The sequence below is a fragment of the Trachurus trachurus genome, assembly GCF_905171665.1.
Source record: "Trachurus trachurus genome assembly, chromosome: 9".
NCBI classification, from domain to species: domain Eukaryota; kingdom Metazoa; phylum Chordata; class Actinopteri; order Carangiformes; family Carangidae; genus Trachurus; species Trachurus trachurus.
The window spans coordinates 24,368,655-24,379,499 of NC_139895.1; the positions used below are offsets into that span (position 1 = coordinate 24,368,655).

Here is a 10,845-nt window from a genome sequence, read left to right on the forward strand (position 1 = left end):
GCTGATGATAATGCTAGTAACGTTACAGTTAGCCGCACACAGAGACCGCTATGGTTTAAAATAACCCGGTTAAAACAAACCATGAAGGTGGCAGACTTCGTGTTTAAATGCTGATAAACAGACTTGTTTGGTTGTTAGCAGGTCGCTTAGCATTAGCCTTGTAGCGTAGAGCTAACTCTGTCAGTACTAACTTACTGCTGCCTCGAGATAAGACAACTTTACTAACAGCGAATACGTCTGCCATGCTGACATATATTTAATATAATACAGATAACTTGGTTAGACCTGAGGACATTTAAGCATCTGTAAGTGAATCACATTGCTCAACTGTGTTGAAACTTCCGGCTCTAATATAAGGTCACAGCAGCACAGTGTCCTGAGCAGAGGTGAATCTGAGGGGACGTCCTCCTGACGTTTAGGATTAGACTGCCATAAACAGTCTTGGCTTACCTTTGGAGTCTTTCTTTTACCTCATATGGTTTCTGGAGGAACATCTCAAATTTTCCCTTACATTCAGTGTATAGGCTAAGTGTGTGTGTATATAGCTCTGAAAAAAATAAGAGACGAATCTTTTTTAAATACCAACACAAACACAACTCATTCTACTTAATGAGACACTGATGAGGTGATCACCTGAACCACATCTGATTTTATAGGAAGATTATAAAAACCACTGCTGGGATTAACCTTAACATTGACATTATCCCACAAAAACTGATTTATAAACTCTTCCTGAGTTAAAATATTCTTCCTTCTTTTTTTTTTTTTATTATCGCGACCGAATGCACATCACGACACGTGCACCAGTTGCAATATTGACATGACGGCTAGAGGCACTCGTGAATGAACACGGTGACGAGATCAGACCAGAACAGACAGTCACTGTCAGGCTGACAGACCTGGTGTGAAACTCAATGTTTCCATGCCATTACATAGTGACAGGCGCTTGTCAATATAGTTGGTGACAGATCGGTGCGGCTTTTCACAATTTCCATGTTATATTTCTGTTGTCTGCCCCAAGTGGAGACCGCCAGCGTTGTGCGTTTTGGCTGTGCAGTGCTGCAACAATATGCACAGACCGGCACTGACGCAATGTGTACGCGTATGTTCGATCAAGCAGCAAGTACTGTATATCGCGGCCCTAAATCAGATTAAATTATAATGCTCTCTAAAAAAGATTTTTAGTTTCAAGTTATTGTAAATATTTAATTATTTTGGTTGAAATTAGTTGTTTAAGTGCATATTAAATGATGCACACCCTGAAACCTGCAGAATCTGTATATGGTTCTGGTTCGTTCTTTCGTTTCTGCTTCAAAACAAAATCAGAAAAACACAAAAATGGCTGGTTTTCCATTTTGAAACAAAAAATGACAAACAAAAAAATAGCGTTTTAGGATTAGATAAAAGTGACATTGTTGTGTAGTAGGGGTGTCAACATCTACACGTGTAAACGTGTACACGGATAACAAATCATAACCGTTTAGAAAAATCAATAATCGTTAAACTTTACACGTCTTTTTTTCCCCCTCCTCCTCGTTCATTTCTCACCAATATTATTTTTAGGGGTTATAATGTTGCCTGAAAGCTTCAGATAATAATGGAACTAGAGGTCGACCGATTAATCGTTTTGGCCGATTTATCGGCGCCGATAGGACGTTTTACAAACTATCGGAATCAGCGGAACTTGGCTCCGATAGTGGCCGATGGCTGCAGTTTTTTTCCACAGGGCCATAAACTGCTTCTTCCCTGCCACTCTCTGTCTCTCTGATCACTGAGGGGTGGGGCTGCTCTTCACACACACACAGAGTAGGGGGGAGAGCTGCAGCGGCAGCAGCAGAGAAGTGACCCAGGTGAGGGTACTGTAGGTGCGGTGCGACTGCACTAAGAGTTACTGTTATTTAATGAGAAACACTGTAGTGTTTTCTCTTAATCATACAGGGTTGTTCCTGCATAGATAATTTGGTGTAAAATTTGGCTAAATATCTCACCGCCACCAGCTCACGAGTCAGTGCCCCCCCCCCCCCCCCCCCCTCTGGCTTTTTGTGCTTTTATTTTGAAAGGACAGCTAGAGAGAGACGGGAAGGAGGAAGAGAGAGCGCCGCTTCAGCTTCAGAGTTGGGGCAGACGCACAATAATGGCTCTCTACACTACAAAGTTGGGCTCTATGGGCTCTACTCGACTTGGTTTAGGTCCTGTTCCATAACAGCTGAGTTCCTCCTCAGCGGGGACGGGGTCGTCATATCACGGCTGCTACGTGCGTCTCGCTCTCTTTTTTCTCTCCTCCCGTCAGCTCCAAACACACTCGTCCAACTCGATCACGATCATTACAGCGTGGTTTTTCTTTTTACAGTCTATGGGTTTTCCACACAGTAGGCTAATTGTAGTGAAACAGTCACCTGTTAATGTACGGCGTAACCACACCACGAGCTCCTGTTTAGTTACAGTCTCCTCTCCTGCAGCGTCACGTCCTCACTACAGCTGTTCTGATGTAAACAAACTCACGCGTGGAGTTCGGCTGTTCGTCACTCACAGGGTCCAGGGATGATTCAGTGTCCCACATCCTTTAGTTTTACACTAGCTAATAGCTATATGTTATTATTATTTTTAAAAAAAAACTATTAATATATAATTTTTTTTTTTCTCGGGGGGGGGGGGTTGGTGGGTAGGCTATCGGCTGATTAATCGGCTATCGGCTTTTTCCTGCTCCAAACTAACGTTATTATATCGGAATTTAAAAATCCACTATCGGTCGACCTCTAAACAGAACCATTTGATTATATTATAGATTTTCCATCTGTGCTGAGCATAAGAATTGTTTGATATTAATAATAATAAACCATTTACATGTCGGTTACAAGCCCTGTGTACACGTGTAGAAAAAATTGTAAATGTTGACACCCCTATTGTGTAGGTGTATTCTTATATTCTGAAGCACGCAACTGTAATAAGACGTGTGGAGGGGGGTTGGAGGGGTGCTTGGAATAGGTGCATAGAGGGACCTACAGTGTATTGTCTTGAAATTTCTGACCAAGTCGCAGACTTTACTTCCACTTTCGTCAATTGTTACACTTCACTTCCGCTCTGTCTGCCATCATATTCGTAAATGAGAAAAAGTAATATGCAGAAACCACATTTTTTGTTTGTTTTCAGTTTTTACCGATTTTGTTTCAAAACGGAAAAACAGACCCATTTTTGTGTTTTTCTGATTTTGTTTTGAAATGGAAAAACAAAAGAACAAATCACACACGGATTCCGCAGAAATAGTTTAGAGTGACCAGTAGGGATGCACATTTTGAATTTTTTTTCTGACCGATAACCGACGCTCTTTAACCGATTATTAACCGTTAACCGATAAGATTAAGAATCTTGCGGCGCACGGCCAAAAAAAAAAAAAAAAATTTTTTTTTGGTTTACAATTTTTTTATTTTTTTTTGCCATTAAATACACACGTGCACCGCGACAGCTGATCAGTGCGCTCTGTCTCAGCTGATCGCGCTCTGGAGGTTAGATCGTCCAATGTAGAACTGTTTTTATACAAAGTGCAGCCAAACACCAGGCTGAAGGAGCAGCAGAGCTCCTCTGACAGCTCCTCTGTGGAGCTGCAGGAGAGCTGCAGGTGAACAGGCTGGAGAGCAGCGACGTCCTTTTTTTTTTCTTTTTTTTTTTCCAGCGCCGTTGTTATAGGTGATTCACATCTATGTCCGTGTAGGTTACATTTATTGTCTGATCTTCCTTCATGGGGGCTGCTGCATATACTGTCAGTCCTCCTGTGTAACTTTTTGCTGCGAAATATGACTGAAGGCACGTGAACTCTGCACGTGTCGACACGCCCCCATGAGTTGACGACATAAGGATCTAATAAAATAAATAAATAACCAATAGTATTAATCGGTCAAAGTTCTTGTTATCGGTTAACGGTTAAACGGTTAATCATGTGCATCCCTAGTGACCAGTGCAAAACAGCCATCTAACTCGCACGTAATTTGGGAATACAGTGGGAGAAATGCAAATTCCGTAAAATTGTAAAGATATGTTACTCTGTACAAATGGGTGACAAATTAAAAGAAAACCCTGAAAAAAAGATGCCCCAACACACAGGGCTCAAGGGGCTGCTAAATGGTTTGAGTATGAAATTGGTGTGAGTCACTTGCTATGGCTTTAGCCGTCACTAGATCACAGTGACAGCTTTCTCCACCACCACCACCGTCAAGAGACCAAATGAGTCGACGCGTTTTCAAAGACTGATGCTCATGTCTCCTGTTGAGTTCAGGAACTTACTGCATTAATGTCGATGACTATTAAAGCTGACAACGTTAAAGATTGTTTTTTCCTTTAATGTGTCACCTGTCTCTATTTCTACAATGACCTGTTCATTGCCATGACCTCATAGTGACTCTAGATTCTGTCTACATTGTGCATTATGAGATGAGCTGTTAATTAGTGAAGAACTGAATCAACAGGGCTGCAATAAATCTTCTCTGCACTTTCACTCATCTTTTTACAGAACCTGCCATTTTCCGTGGAGAACAAGTGGCGTCTGCTGGGTATGATGGTGCTGTTCTTTGGCAGCGGCTTTGCATTCCCCTTCGTTGTTGTCAGACATCAGCTCCTGAAGAAGTGAAATGGCCCTGAGCTATTATTCAGCCTTCAAGGTAATTATGACTGCCATGTTTATCAAGCATATCTTCTGTGGTTGAAATGTCAGGATGATGTGGCATTTACTTCAGCCTTGATTTGAACAGTAACCTCAGTCAATGACAGTCTTTCACTGCGCCTCCTTTAGTGTTTTGGTTGGTGGCATATCTTAAATAAATTACCTGTATGTCTGAGTGAGGGTAACGGACGTGATGTGGGTTCATCTTGCCACTGTGTTGTTTTAGATAAGCTTGCACTTTGGCAAGTTAATGTGACAGTTTATTGCTGACATTTGATGTGTATCAAGTGGGAGTAGGTTAGAGATGTCACACTTATCTTCACTGGTGTTTACTCAGAAATTGCTTTTCTGTCATCAGATGTGTGAAAGTTATCACCGTTTGTCCTCTTTTCTTCTTCACTCTGCAGGTCATCAGCTGGAACATATTTGTCCATCAGACTTCTGTCCCTGCAGAAGAATGGCAATCTATTAATTGTCTTTGTAAATAAAGTTTCCTCAAATATGAACACGTCTGTTCCCACTCTTTGCATAAAGCTGGAATATTAAGCTGTGGGCTCTGGAAGATGAGTCAGAGTGTGTTTTTGTTGTATAAATCATTCATTGTCACTCTGTCAGCTTTATTTGAGCTGCCATTTGTGGTGGTCCAGAGGTTGCTGTAAACCATGTTTTTTAAAAAACAGCATCCTCATTTAAGTGCTTAAAACATTTAAGAGTCATAAAACATATATGTGGTCACATTGTCGAGGTTCAATCTAAATAAATAGATTTAAAGTCTTTGTTGGCAGCACCTACAGACCAAAGAAAAGATAAACTGAAAATAGGTGTGAGAGGGCTTGCGTTGAAGAGTCCAGCCCTCGGCTCCGGTCTTTCAACTCCTCTGATAGGTATTGTTCACCCACTCTTGCTGAGCTCTTCCGCCAAACTCTACTGAATAACCTTTTTCAGTTCAATTAACCCTGTGCTTCTGGCCATAATTATCCAATGACAAAGTATTAAAAAGGGAGGTGTGGCTGCACAGTTGGTGAAAAAGGGTAATGTAAATGTTAAAGAGGTTTTCTATGCACTTCTATTCAGGTCTGCCTTACGCCTGAAGTCATTTTTTAAAATTATGATAAGCTTCGTTTTTCATTTTCTTTTGCTTTAAAAAAAAAAAAAAAATGTGTGTAGGTTGGCCCAAACACATGGACAGACATACGGGGACAAGCTGTAAACATGAGAAACAACCTGGTGTACACCCTGTGTGACCCCCCCCTGGTTTTCACACACACCTCACAGGGATGTGTAAACCTGTCAGTTGGTTTTGTGTTCTCTTGAATTTGTAATGAAGTTATAGTGACTGTACCTCTGGGCCTCCTGGACCGAAGAGCACCCGGGTCGTGCAGCTCTTGCCAGGCGGTGATAAAGTTACCAGACATTTAATGGGGTCAACAAGTGGGAGCCAATATTTCATAGGTGTGTTGTATTGTCAGCACGTAGAATAGCTTGACCTTTATTTGCAGCCCAAGGGTAGAGAGAGAGGATTTTCTGGTTGTAAACACTACTCAACACATTTTCATGACATTACCACATCCTTACAGCTTACTAAACTCTGCACATAAATACTCCACACACCTGCAAACATACATAACAGACTAATACAGAGGTCTTAACCTCGTTTTGTGTGGGATGGGAAATCTTCTAACTGCATAATGCATGGAATCGTCTGGTCAGTAATGTCTCAGTAGCCTTTCTTTTTACCAAGGAAAGTGCTCAGAATGGTCCTTATTGGTATATTACAAAATATTATAATAAAGAGTCCAAGCCCTCTCACATGAGCCATACTGCATGGCGACTCTATTTTGAGTGCTTTGCAAAGATCACTTTACTCTATTTGCTGAAAAAGAAAGAGCTCTCAAGTGCCATTAGAAAGCCTCACTGAAGTGATAGTCTGTCCAAAATCCAAGTTATAATAATAATAATACATTTATTTGTATAGCACCTTTCACAGAAATAAAATTCACAAAGTGCTTCACAAAATTACAGTTCACGAGCAAGTAATACAACAGTAAACAAAAGATAAGTGTCAAACATTTGGCTTTAGCTGCTTTTGGCCTTCAGATCATAACATCTGTCCAGTTAATTCCACTTTGTTACAGAAGTATCAGAAAGATTCCGGAGAACAGAGGTTTACATTTTTACAAATGGTTCAGCTGGGTGCCACAGTACACTCCAGCACTCCACAGTTGCTAATTTAGGAATGTCCCCAACATTGTGGGGAAAAAAAGAGAAGAGATTATAAAATGTGCATTTGCTCCCCCTGAGAGTACAAATTTAGACTGCCATTGACACTTTTAGAGATCAGGTCTGAGAGGAGAGTCACATTATCTGGGCATCAGAGAGTAAAAAAAAAAAACAGAAACATGCACTAAGCAGTGGCTACTCTTTTTTTTGTCATAAATGTTTGATCTATTCTTTGCCATTATGCACTCTAACTGGGGCTTTTAAGAATCAGAGCTGATGCCAAGCTCCAGCAGTGAGAACCAATTAGACACAATGGGGCTATCTGGACATGGACCAAGCTGCAGTGCAGCGCTGGCGACTTATGAAAAGTACATAAGGGTGTGCTGGCACAGGGCATGTAGCAGGAGGGGTGCTACGGTGCCCACAGTAGTCTACATCACAGAGTTGAGATGGGCTTGCCACATCTCTGCTGCGTGGCACTTTGAGCAGTGGCAGGAAAGAAGCAGAGGGGAGAGACAGAAGAAGAATACATTACAGGAGGATTACGCATCCAGCATGCCAAGTCTCTTGCAAGAGTTTGTCATGCTGCATTTAGTATGTAAGTGTGAGGGGAAATGAAAGACAGGGGGAGTGTGATTGTGTGTGTCTCTAGTTTTTGTCTGGTTTGCCAGAGTTTACGCCTTCATTATAGTCAATATCTGTTCAATTCATTATTGTAATTGTCTTCCCAAATGCTTTACATTCCCTGGCATGCAGGCACTAATTAAAACAAAGTGCAGTCATTAAAGATCAATTCCATACCAGCTTATCACCATTCACTGATTATTTAACTCCATATACAGATGCATGCCTACAAAATGAATTACAGCATTGCACGCCACTACAAAGGTGAAAGCTTTAACTGTATGATACGAACACGGTTGCAGTATATTTATTTTCACTTTTATCCAACCAACCAAAACGGCATGATATGTTTTTTTTGCGCGTGTGTAAATTACCTTGTTTGCAGTATTTGTGGCCGCTCATTGCAGCCAATGCAGGCTGTTCAATAATAGACTTTACTGCATCTCACGTGTGGAATCTTATTATAGACTCATTTGCACTTCAGAGGAGAAGATAGTGGGCTTAGCTTGGTGTAAACCATGCACAGCCATCTCATAAAAGACTGAATTTTATTGAATCCCTCAGTAAGAGGCACATTTCACATGCAGCCATCGTGTTATAGTCAAACAATTATCTTGGTAACTGTTAGCTGGTGTGAGTGGATGCAATGGTGATTGATGGTTAGATAAACATTTACTTACTCCGAGTGAGAGTGGGTGCCTGACAAATACTCTACAGACCAAATTACCCCTCTGGGTGCATTGGATGAACTGTAATAAGCGCTTTGTTGTAAACATCTTGCACAGCAGCATTTCATTGTACCTCCTAATCAATGTGTTACATCCAGCGCCAGGGAAGCTCTGGATGTGGATGTGGCCTCCCCGTCATATCAGCGTGATGACAATATGAGGTGAAAGCAGCTGTCTCCAGTTGCTGAACAACACCCTGACACTGCACTGTCACTCAGGAAAGTTTCAAGGACACGATGAACTCTCGAGTTTTCTGCTAAGCCCATCCTCTTCCCCTACCTTCTCTGTTTACCACACTGTATACCTCAAAGATGCTGACTTGTGGAGAAGTGCGGTACTGTCAATGCAGGAAGATGAAGTGTACGTGCACCTCCCACTTCGTCAGAGAAGGGCTCCTCTGCCTCAGCCAGGAATTCTACACAATTAGTCCAGAACCTCCAGGAGATGAATACTTGCAGGATACCAAGTCGACCCATATGTGTGTGTGCTATTTTGTGTGTTGTGCAGAGGGGAAAAAAGGAGTGCAAGAGAGACATATCTGGCATAGCATTAAACAAATAGCCCCTGATAACATTAAGACAGTCTTATCTATTCTAACAAAAGTGAGCATCCGATATTACTGGACATATTGCACTCTACATTCTTTATAATTCATTAATGTTGCAGCACCCTTGCCTGGAGAAAAGTACTGCATATGAACTCAACTACCTCAAGGAGACCTGCCCCCTTTTTTCAGCAGTGGCAGATCACAAGGAGGCTGTGAAACCAAAGGAGCAAAAGAACTGTACCATGTCACTTTTTGCACATTCAGTTTGATGTGACAATAATGGGTGCCCAGACCTGGTAGGGACCCCAGCTGAGATCTAAAACCGGCATAATCTCTACACATCTGCCGCAGCCCACTTTAGACCTGGGCACAAGCTTCAGTTCAATAATGTAACACTACTCGCAGCTAGAGCTAATAGTAGCAAGATTCAGGGTGAAAAAGTTTTCATTTTAAATGATCAGTCTGCGCTCTCCCACTTCAAGCCTTATGTTAATGCTTCTGAAAGATCTGATGCGGACGCATGTCTGTTCCCTCTTCCTTCATGCAATATACAGTGCATTTTGAATTTAGCTCTGTTCTCTCTCACTGAAGAGCCTGAATTTTATCTTACATTTTACCAGCTGTCTGTTGTAAAATACTAGGTCTTGGCATAATATGAAATATCCATCTAAATGAAGTGGTCTTCTTGAGACCCTTTTGTCTGTGAGTGTGGGTTGTCTCATTTCCCGGTCCTTGTGACTGAATACCAAGTGATTTGGATTTGATTTGTAGTGCCTTAATTTGTATCCTTGTGAAAGTCATTATAGCATGCCAAATTCAGAACATACGTAGGAAAATAGTTGATATGAGGTCAGCTATTTTAAATTCCCAGGCAAAATCTTGTTTCCTGTCTGGAAAAACATTATCTATGTTGTTTAGCTCATTATACACAATTATTGATAATGCGTTTTTATGACTACATACAAATGTCACTGGGCTTATTCACTGTAACCATCAGGACTGGGTTTGTTGAGTTGCATGTGATCTACATAGAGAGAAAAACTAACTGTGAAAAATATCTTTTTCTCTAATGAAGCATCTCCAGAGAAGCTTTCAGCCGCGACTGAAGAGTGCAAATGTGGTGTGGGAATAAGGTCTGACAATGTGAGACTACTAGAGATGGAAAGTCAGAGGGATGGCTGAGAGGAAAAAAAAAAGGTGGGTGCAGTTGATCATTTGTTGTTTTCTCTGCCATAGGTTTCTTTGCTCACTCAGATAGAGAGAAAATATTTTGAACCTTTTCTGGGCCAAAAACTGTGTCTGTTGCTCTCCAGTGGTCTCTCTCCCTTGTTACTCTCACTGGAGAGATTCAGCCCACGGCATTTTTCACACGATGAGAAGCATCAGCCACAAACCTGCATATTCACACGCATATTTACACACACACACACACACACACACACACACACACACACACACACACACACACACACACACACACACACACACACACACACACACACACACACACACATACATACATACATACACCGGAAGCCAGAAAACAGATGCAAAAACATTGTTCAAGTACATCCACAGGAACACTACTGAAATATGTATACAGTATTCACACACACACATGAATCCACAAGTCCAAACACAATAAAAATATCTAAAATATCTGTTACAGTAAAGCTAGACTAATTCAAGTGCGTTTCTCATGTTCAAGTTCAGTCAGAGAGAGAATTTAAGAGACTAAATACCACTGATGTGGTATCAACAGCTCTTCCTGAAATGGTGCCACATAATGCAGGATAGCAGTGTCTGTAATGTCTTACATCTTTTTTCCCCTTTTTCTTTTTTACACCCACACACACATATTTATGAATATATATACATATACAGTGAGAGCTACAATAGTTGAATATATCTTACATTTATATTCTCTGGACTGAAGACAGACAACAGAGAGCTATCGATGGATGTACACTACAGAAATAGGTAAAGAAGCTGCACGAGTACAGGAACTGTATCTCTACAACTATTCCCCATTGGGAACAGGGACTGTCCTGAAGTATGAGAGTCAGCACTTT

The 10,845-nt window shown here is 41.3% G+C and overlaps 1 long non-coding RNA gene across 1 annotated transcript; it reads left to right on the forward strand.

Annotated features, from left to right (window-relative positions):
- The first annotated feature begins 4,613 nt into the window (after positions 1-4,613).
- On the forward strand, positions 4,614-5,160 carry LOC310990964. Its single transcript, XR_014595603.1, has 2 exons — positions 4,614-4,652; positions 5,062-5,160. It is a non-coding gene; the product is annotated as an uncharacterized lncRNA (long non-coding RNA).
- Positions 5,161-10,845: the final 5,685 nt, after the last annotated feature.